Source organism: Ipomoea nil, unplaced genomic scaffold (genome assembly GCF_001879475.1).
Source record: "Ipomoea nil cultivar Tokyo-kokei standard unplaced genomic scaffold, Asagao_1.1 scaffold1558, whole genome shotgun sequence".
Taxonomy (NCBI): domain Eukaryota; kingdom Viridiplantae; phylum Streptophyta; class Magnoliopsida; order Solanales; family Convolvulaceae; genus Ipomoea; species Ipomoea nil.
Genome location: NW_017617986.1, coordinates 601,781 through 611,289, shown reverse-complemented (window position 1 = coordinate 611,289; position 9,509 = coordinate 601,781).

The window sequence follows — 9,509 nt, the reverse complement described above, 5'->3', positions numbered from 1 at the left end:
CTACCCCCGTGGTACCGGACTCGGATTCTAGTGAGCGGACAGTGTCTGGCTGTGGGCAGGTTGTTCGTCGTGGTCGGGCTCGTCGTGGTGCCAAGGTTGTTGGGCCGCGATCACATGTGATGGGCACACGTAGTATGGGTCCTAAAGAGCATGTCGCTTTGTTATCTGCTACTAATTCGCTTGAGCCCACGTGTTATTCTCAAGCTGTGCGGCATCCCGAGTGGCGTGAGGCCATGGATGTGGAGTTTAATGCTTTGCTACAGAATCATACGTGGCGTCTTGTTCCTTACACCCCGGGTATGAATGTTGTGGGGTGTAAGTGGGTGTTTCGGGTCAAACGAAATGCCGATGGGTCTGTTGAGCGGCACAAGGCCCGGCTGGTGGCTAAGGGTTTTAATCAGGTTGCAGGGAAGGACTTCTTTGAAACCTTCAATCCGGTTGTTAAGTCTACCACGGTTCGGTTTTTACTTTCTTTAGCTTATTCACGTGGTTGGTCCATCCGGCAGCTGGATGTCCACAACGCGTTTCTGAATGGTTCTCTTGCTGAGACTGTGTATATGTGTCAACCGCCCGGTTATGAGGACAAGTCGAAACCTGATTATGTGTGCTTTCTACAGCGCTCTCTCTATGGCTTGAAGCAGGCTCCTCGTGCTTGGTTCACTTGGTTACACGACTTTCTTTGTTTTGTTGGCATTGTTCCTTCTAAGACTGATGTGTCGTTGTTTATTTATTTTGGTGGTGATGTGCAGTTGTATTTTTTGGTATATGTCGACGACATTCTAGTTATGGGCTTGGATCCACAGCGTGTCTCAGGTATTGTGGCCAAGCTGGCTACGGAGTTCAAGATTCGGGATATGGGGGCTCCGTCGTTTTTTCTTGGCATTGAGACTGTGCCGCTCTCAGATGGTGTTCTGCTCTCCCAGAGGCGTTATGTTCAGGATATTCTTAAGCGTGCCGGCATGGTGGATTGCAAGCCGGTCTCGACCCCGGTTTCGGTTGTTCGGTCTGATGATGTTGACACTACCCCTTATACAGATCCTACTCACTATCGCAATATCACTGGTGCGTTGCAGTATTTGACTGTGACTCGCCCTGATTTATCTTATGCAGTTAATAGGCTCTGTCAGCACATGCAGTCTCCTACCACGGCTGATTGGAGTCTGATGAAGCGGGTGTTGCGGTATGTTAAAGGCACTCTTGGTCTTGGTCTCTGTATTCGCAGGTCTCTGTCTTCTGATGTTCATGCTTTTTCTGACTCGGATTGGGCTGGCAATCCGGATGATAGGAAGTCTACGAGTGGTTTTGCAGTCTATGTGGGCAGCAATCTGGTTTCCTGGTCGTGTCGGAAGCAGCGCACTGTGGCGCGTTATTCTACTGAGGCTGAATACAAGGCCTTGGCTGATGTCTCGGCTGAGGTTACGTGGCTTGTTTCACTGCTTAGAGAAATTGGTTTCCCACCGGTTTCTGCGCCAACTCTGTGGTGTGACAACTTGGGTGCCACCTATCTGTGTTCGAACCCGGTGCTTCATGCCCGAACGAAGCATGTGGAGATTGATTACCACTTCGTTCGTGACAAGGTAGCCAAGAAGGAGATTCAGGTACACTTTATTTCTACAAAGGATCAACTGGCAGACGTTTTCACCAAGGCTATTCCGTCTACTCGATTTTCTTTCCTACGAGACAAACTCAATGTTGCGGCTGCCCCGCCTTGAGTTTGAGGGGGAGTATTAGGACTCTTGTACTAGTAGTTCGTTAGGACTCTTTATCTATTCTCTATATCATTGTTTGTACAGACTCAGTTACGATTGATATTCAATAATCAAATCCTCATCGTAATTATATTTGAATTCTCAAATAGATATGACAATTTCTATTGTGTTGGTCCCGAAAGGTATGCGAACAAGTCGAGCACCCAAGAGAGAAAAAGAGAGAAGTGATGAACAGACTTGTTAGATTTTAGAAATTCTTTCAAAAGTATTCCTTTTAAAACTTAGGGTCTGTTTGGAAACCCGGAAAATGACTTCTGGAAGTCATTTTCCAAGTTTTTGGTGTTTGGGAAGGCTGAAAATGAAATAGTCAAAGGAAAATAACTTCTAGTCAATGGAAAATGAGGGCTAAAATCTGGAAAATGACTTCCCCTTTTTTTGGCGGAAGTCATTTTCCATCTTTCAATCAACATCCGTAGACACGCTTCTTCTCCCTTCATTGCTTCTTCTCCCTTCACTGCTTCTTCAACATTCAACAAAGAACTACCAACACATCTCCTCCAACTACAAGGTATATTATTTTTATTTTTATTTTTAATTTTTTTTTCCAAATATTATGGCTGGGGAAACCAGTGAGTCTAGTTTTCCGCATCGGAAACCAGATCTGGTTTCCGATGCGGAAAACCAGTCACTGGTTTCCACTCGGATAGGAAACCAGTGAATGGTTTCCGATGCAGAAACCAATTGGTTTCGAAACCAGTTGCAATTTTTTTTGTTTTTATTTTTTTATGTCAAATCGTGAACTTGTTGCTGGTATTTTTTTTTACTGATTATATAATAACATGCTTTGCTTAATTTGTGGTTATGTGTTAATTTTAATTGTTGTTATTTGTTGTCATATTATTTTGATTGTATAGATGGATAGAAATCATGTGCGTGCAACTGTTATAGGTGCAGCAAGTGCTATACTAGCAATGGGAGTCCTTCTATTGCAACAACTTAGGAATACAAACCAAATAGAACATGACATCCTCAATAGAAATGATGAGCGAGAGAGTTACATAAATAGTATCTTGTGTGAGGGTGATAACAAATGCATTAGCGTTATTAGAATGTGACCTATTTCCTTCTATAAATTGTGTGACATTTTTGCTACTAAGAACTTATTACGCACAACTAGAGCCGTAAGTATTAAGGAACAAGTGTTAATATTTTTACATATAATAGGTCACAATGTACGCTTTCGAGTAATTGGGTCAAGGTATTATAGGTCAATTGAGACAGTTCATCGTTACTTTAGAAGTGTTTTGAGAGCCATTTTATCTTTGTATACGAACCTCATAGTATTACCGGATGGTGAAGTAACTCCTCATGAAATCATTAGCAATCCAAGATTTTATCCATATTTCAAAGATTGCTTAGGAGCAATAGATGGAACCCATATTCGTGCATCCGTGCCAATTAATATGCAAGGAAGCTTTCGCAGACGTAAGGGTGGAACAACACAAAATGTATTTGTTGCTGTCACTTTTGATTTGCGATTTTGTTATGTGCTAGCTGGGTGGGAAGGTAGTACACATGATTCTCGAGTCTTGAATGATGCTGGTAGGGAATATCCCGACCGATATAAGCTCCGCCACGACCGGCTTTGCCTTTGTCTTTCTTTTTTGATCCTCGCAGGTAGCAGGTCGGGCTTCTTTCATAAAGATCCCGGTCGGGAACGGCCGGAAGTTGCCCGAACGCTGGTGTCGACCGCCGAGCGGTAGCCCTTCGACGAAAGAGCTGGCACAAGGACGCGAAAGGACGCGTGGCGGCTCTTCATGGCGACAGACAGGGCACCCGGGAAGATGACACGTGGTGGCTACGTGGAAGACATGCCGAGCGGCCGGAATCTTGTCCCCGGCACAGCGGCTATAAGTGCCCACAGTAGCTACAGTGTAGGGGACTTTTTGGACGATCGATAGGTTGTTGTTAGAGAATCCCGACCGCACTCAGTCGGTACTCAGAGCAACCAAGTAGATTGTACTTAGGGCCTTTACCCTGATCAATAAAGATTTTACTTGCTTTAATTGGTCTCGTGATATTTTATATTGCTTACATATAATTAGCAGTATCATTTTGGCGCCGTCCGTGGGGACCCGTACGAGAAACCAACGTCTTGACGAGCACCCGGTCTCTATACCAACATGTATCCGTGGGCACACAACAACTTTGCCGACGACCAGGCGGACGCGGCGAGCTCCTCCGACCACTATGCTGCCCAACAGCAGGGTCAGACGATGGACCTCAACCTCAACCTCTCACCACCGCATCCGTCAAATACATACCCGGCCGCCCAGCAGCCGGTGAATTACATACAACCAGGATACCCAACACCCGGTCTGCCATACCAGCAGCAGCCCATGATGTATCCCGCCCAGTATCCGTACCCGGTCCCACCTCCACCATATGGGTATTGGCCAGGACAACCGATGTGCTACACTTCCCCGGTTGGTTATCCACCATATACGCCAGCTTGTACAGCTCCAGCCGCCGCCCCTCTAGTACAACCGACCGCACAAGTAGAGCCGCAGCGTCAGTCCACATCCCGGGCTCGACGCTCGGCTCATTCGCGGTTGGGGTCGGGGGGTGCTGATGCGATGGAGGCACCAGCTCAGGCCGTTCAAGCGGAGGACCCTGAAGAAGTTGCCCGGACGGTAGCTTTTGATCGTCTCCGACCAGAGATGCGCCAGCGTTTGGGACCCCAAGACCCGAATCGCGGGCAAGAGGACGTACAAATGCAGGAAGCGAGCCACGAGGCTTCATCCGGGTATAGCGGGTCGAGATCTCACCGACAGCGACGCGCTCGGGATACAGCCCAAGCCGCTCAAGCCGCCGAGCTCAACGAAACCCGAGGATTGCTCTACAACCTCCAGGCTGAAGTTGCGCAGCTCAGGAGTGCGTATCCTACAGCACCCCCGGCCGACCGATCGACCCTACACCAGACGCCTTTCACAGCAGCGGTAATGGCTCAGCCGTACCCGCTCGACTTAAAGGTCTCGGGAGATCCTGAGGCTCACGTGAATGATTTTTTCAGCAATATGATGCTGAAGGGCGTTTCAGACGCCGTGATGTGCAGGGCCTTCTACTCAACCCTCACCGGTCGGGCGGCAGAATGGTTCCGAACCCTGCAGCCGGGGTCAATCGACAAATTTGAGACCCTGGCGATCAAGTTTGTACGGAAGTTCATTACTTCCAAAGTGGTGAGGAAGTCCTATATGTACCTCGAAAAGGCCAAGCAGCTCGAAGGGGAAAGCTTGACCGACTTCCTCATCAAGTGGAAGGCAGCGGTCGGGGAGGTCGAGCCCATGGATGATGCGACCGCCACTCACATGCTTCACATCTCCCTCCGGGCGGGGCATCTGTACCAGGATTTTATCCTTCACCCCCCGACCACCTATGAGGAGGCCCTCCGAAGGGTCACTGATTATGCCAACGCAGGTGAGGCGAATGCTGTCAAGCGTTCGCAGGAGGTCGGCTCTTCGTCCCGTAAACCGGCCAACCGGGCGGAACATAGGTCGGGAGATAACAACCCCCGATCCCGCACCAGGCCTGGAGAATTTACGGCTTTGAACCGATCCGCAGCGGAGGCCATGCAATACGCCCAGTCCTGCAACCTCATCAAACTCCCCATCCCGATCGAGACGGCCCTGACAAGAGTAAGCACTGTGCTTACCATCGATGCGCCGGGCATGACACCGAGGAGTGTACCCACTTGCGCCAATTATTGGAAGATTTGCTCAATTTGGGAAAATTGGACAAGTGTGTGGGAAAGAGAGAAGACAGCAAGAGAAATACCGATCGGAGGGATCACAGGCGATCTCATCACCGCTCTGATCGGTCGGGTCAGGACCGAAGAGACGATCGAAGGGACGATCGTCACGATGACCGACGGGACCTAGACCCTCCATCCGGTAGCCGCCCATCCGGCAAGCCCACCATCCATGTCATATTCGGCGGGCTGGAAGATGCATCTCGATCGAGGACGAATTGTCCAGTCGCGATCGTAGATTCTCGGGAAACTGGGAAGAGGCAGAAGATGGAACCCATAACCTTCACCCTTGAGGACCAACCTAGCAGCAGCGACCACGGCATGGAGGCGCTCGTGGTCACGATTGACGTTAAGGGGACGGACGTCCAAAGGGTTATGGTTGACACGGGCAGCAGTGTGAACGTCCTATACTTGGACGTGTTTGAGAAGCTTGGCCTCGACAGGAAGGAGCTGACTCCGGTCGGTGTACCACTGTCAGGATTTACCGGGGCTCTTATTTACCCCGAGGGAAAAATAACGCTCCCGGTTGAGATCGGCACGCCTCCAAAGTCGATCCAAACGGAGCTGGAGTTTGTTGTGGTCAACCTCCATTGCGTCCACAACATTATCTTGGGCCGACCCGCTATTATGAAGATCGGTGGGATAATTTCTATGCCCCACCTGTGCATGAAATTCCCCACCCCTAACGGGGTTGGCGTGGTCCGTGGCGATGTCCAATCCGCCCGGAAGTGTTACTCCCGAGCGGTTAATAGACGTGATTCCGGTCCATCTTCCCGGGTGAACACTATAGCCAAAGAGGAGGCTAAGGAACGGAAGGAGCAGCCCGAGCCTTCCGAAGAGATAGAAGAAGTTCCCCTGTCCGAGGGCCGCCCTGACAGGAAGATTAAGATTGGCCGAGCCCTCACTCCCGAGCTCCGAGCGGAAGTTTTGGCCGTACTTCGGGAATACGCTGATATCTTTGCGTGGGGGCCCGAAGACATGCCCGGGATCGATCGGTCGGTCATCTGTCACAAGTTAGCCGTCGATCCCGCAGCAAAGCCGGTCGTGCAGAAAACACGACACCTTTCCTCCGATCGCCGTGAGTTTGTCAGGGAGGAAGTCAAAAAGATGGCGGCAATCGAGCACATCCGTCCGGTGATTTATCCCGAGTGGGTGGCAAATATCGTTCTTGTCCCGAAGCCCCCAGCATGGAGGATGTGCATCGATTTCACGGACCTCAATAAAGCCTGTCCGCTCGACCCGTACCCTCTACCGAGCATTCATCAGATGGTCGACGAGACGGCTAGGGCCGAGTTAATGAGCTTCATGGATGCCTTCAAGGGGTACCATCAGATCATGATGCACCATGAAGACGAGAGCAAGACAGCCTTCGTGACCCCGGATGGGCTGTATTGTTACCGAGTGATGCCGTTCGGTCTGCGGAACGCAGGAGCCACCTACCAGAGGATGGTCAACATGCTCTTTGCTGATCTGCTGGGCCGAACGATGGAAGCTTACATCGACGATATGTTGGTCAAGAGTCGGGACCGATCCGACCACACTCGGGACCTTCGGGAGTGCTTCCAGATCATGAGGAAGTACCAGTTGCGGCTGAACCCGACCAAGTGTACATTCGCGGTTCAGACCGGCAAATTCCTCGGATATATGATGACCAAGAGAGGAATCGAGCCTAACCCGGCCAAAGTAAAAGCGATTCTGGACATGCAGCCGCCTTCCACCGTGCGGGAAGTCCAGCAATTGACCGGTCGGTTGGCAGCCCTCAGCCGGTTCCTCTCCAAGCTAGCCGAGCGCGCTTTACCTTTCTTTAAGGTGTTGCGGAAGGTTAACGGATTCGTCTGGGACGAAGAATGCCGAGTGGCTTTTGACGAGCTGAAGGAATATCTCATGTCACCAATTGTGCTCTCAAAGCCCGAGCTCGGAGAAGAGCTGGACGTATACCTCGCCGTGTCTGATCGCGCAGTAAGCGCAGTATTGTGCCGAACCGATCCGGAAGGGGTCCAGCGACCGGTGTATTATGTAAGCCACGCGCTACATGGACCCGAGCTCCGGTACTCCCGGCTAGAGAAGGTCGTCTACGCCTTGTACATTGCCGCGAAGAAGTTGGCTCCCTACTTCCAGGGTCGAGCAATTCGCGTGTTGACCGATCAGCCGATCGGTCCAGTCCTCCGAACTGCTTCATCATCAGGTCGCCTAGTCAAATGGGCGTTAATGTTGACCTAGTACGCGATCGAATACCGATCAAGACCGGCTATTAAAGGTCAAGCTCTTGCGGACTTCTTGGTTGAGTGCACCGCCCGGGATACCCGGCCTCCTGAGGTTGCGGATCCCGAGGCTGAGTGGTGGTCGTTGGCTACTGACGGGTCAAGTAGCAAAAAAGGAGCAGGGGGAGGAGTAGTAGTCACGAGCCCAGAAGGATTCAAAGTCTATTTTGCTCTCATGTATCAGTTCCACCCGACCAACAACGAAGCCGAGTATGAAGCATTTGTAAATGGCTTGCAATGCGCTCGGGACTTGGGGGCTGAATACATCCGAGCCCAAACAGATTCTGCGCTCGTGGTCGGGCAAGTTCTCGGGGACTATGAAGTCAATGGTGAGCGTTTGCAGTTGTACCGAGACCTTGCCATGGAAAAGCTCGCTCAGTTCCGGGGGTATACCGTCCGACACATACCCCGGTTGGATAACGCCGATGCGGATATCTTATCCAAACTGGCCCAAGACGCCCCGGAACACATGTCGAAGATAGCTCGGATCTTGGTGATCCCCAAACACAGTATCCATCGCCTGCCGGTCAATCCAATCCAACCGGTGGAGGACAGCTGGATCACCGATCTGAAGGAATACCTCGAGCACGGTCGACTCCCAGACGACCCACAGCGTGCTCGAAAAGCCAAGCTGAGAGCCCCGAGGTTCCAAGTCTTGCATGGTCGTCTTTATCGGCGATCGTATGGAGGCTCTCTTATGCGTTGCTTGACCGCGTTCGAGGCCGAGTTAGTCATGAAGGAGCTGCACTCGGGAATCTGCTCCTCATATCAGGGAGGTCGATCCCTGGCCCGTCGTATCATGTTAATCGGGTACTATTGGCCGTCCCTCCAGCTAGACTGTGAAAAGTTAGCTCGGGAATGTGAGACGTGCCAACTATACGCCCGGATGCCTGGACGACCGGCAACGTTCTACCAGCCAGTCACGACCGCAATTCCTTTCGCTAGGTGGGGGGTAGATATCTTGGGCCCCTTTCCTCAGCTCTCCGGTCGGAGAAAGTTCGTGATCGTCGCCATAGATTACTTCTCCAAGTGGATAGAAGCCGAGCCCTTAGCCACGATCACATCTCAGCAGTGTGCTCGCTTCCTTTGGCGCAATGTCATTTCCCGTTTTGGCGCACCCGTGCATCTCATTAGCGACAACGGTCGCCAGTTTGTGAGCCAATACTTCCAGAATTTCTTGGCCACGATCGGGACGACTCACGTCCGGTCGTCGGTCGCTTACCCACAGGGAAATGGACAAGTGGAGAATGCTAACCGGACGATATTGGAAGGTCTGAAAAAGAAGTTACACTCGGCCGGTTGTAGTTGGGCCGATGAGTTGCCATATGTCTTATGGACTTATCGGACGACCCCGAGGGAAGCTACTTTGGAGACCCCTTTCGCCCTGGTTTACGGAGCTGAGGCCCGACTTCCGATCGAGGCCTGGATTCCGACCGATCGAGAGAGAACCTATAATGCGGAAGAGAACGAACACGCGATGGCCGTGGACCTTGATGGGGTCGAGGAAAAACGAGAGCTAGCCGCTCGGCGTATGGCCGAGTACCAAAAACGTGTCAAGAGTTCGAAAGACGTTCGGGTCAACCCTCGTTATTTTCAAGTCGGAGATTACGTTCTACGACGAAGGGAGGCCAGTCAGCCTTTAGAGGGTGGAAAGTTAGCTCAGAACTGGGAAGGGCCGTACATCATCAACGCTGTCATACGGCCGGGTACATACCGATTAGAGACAACGGC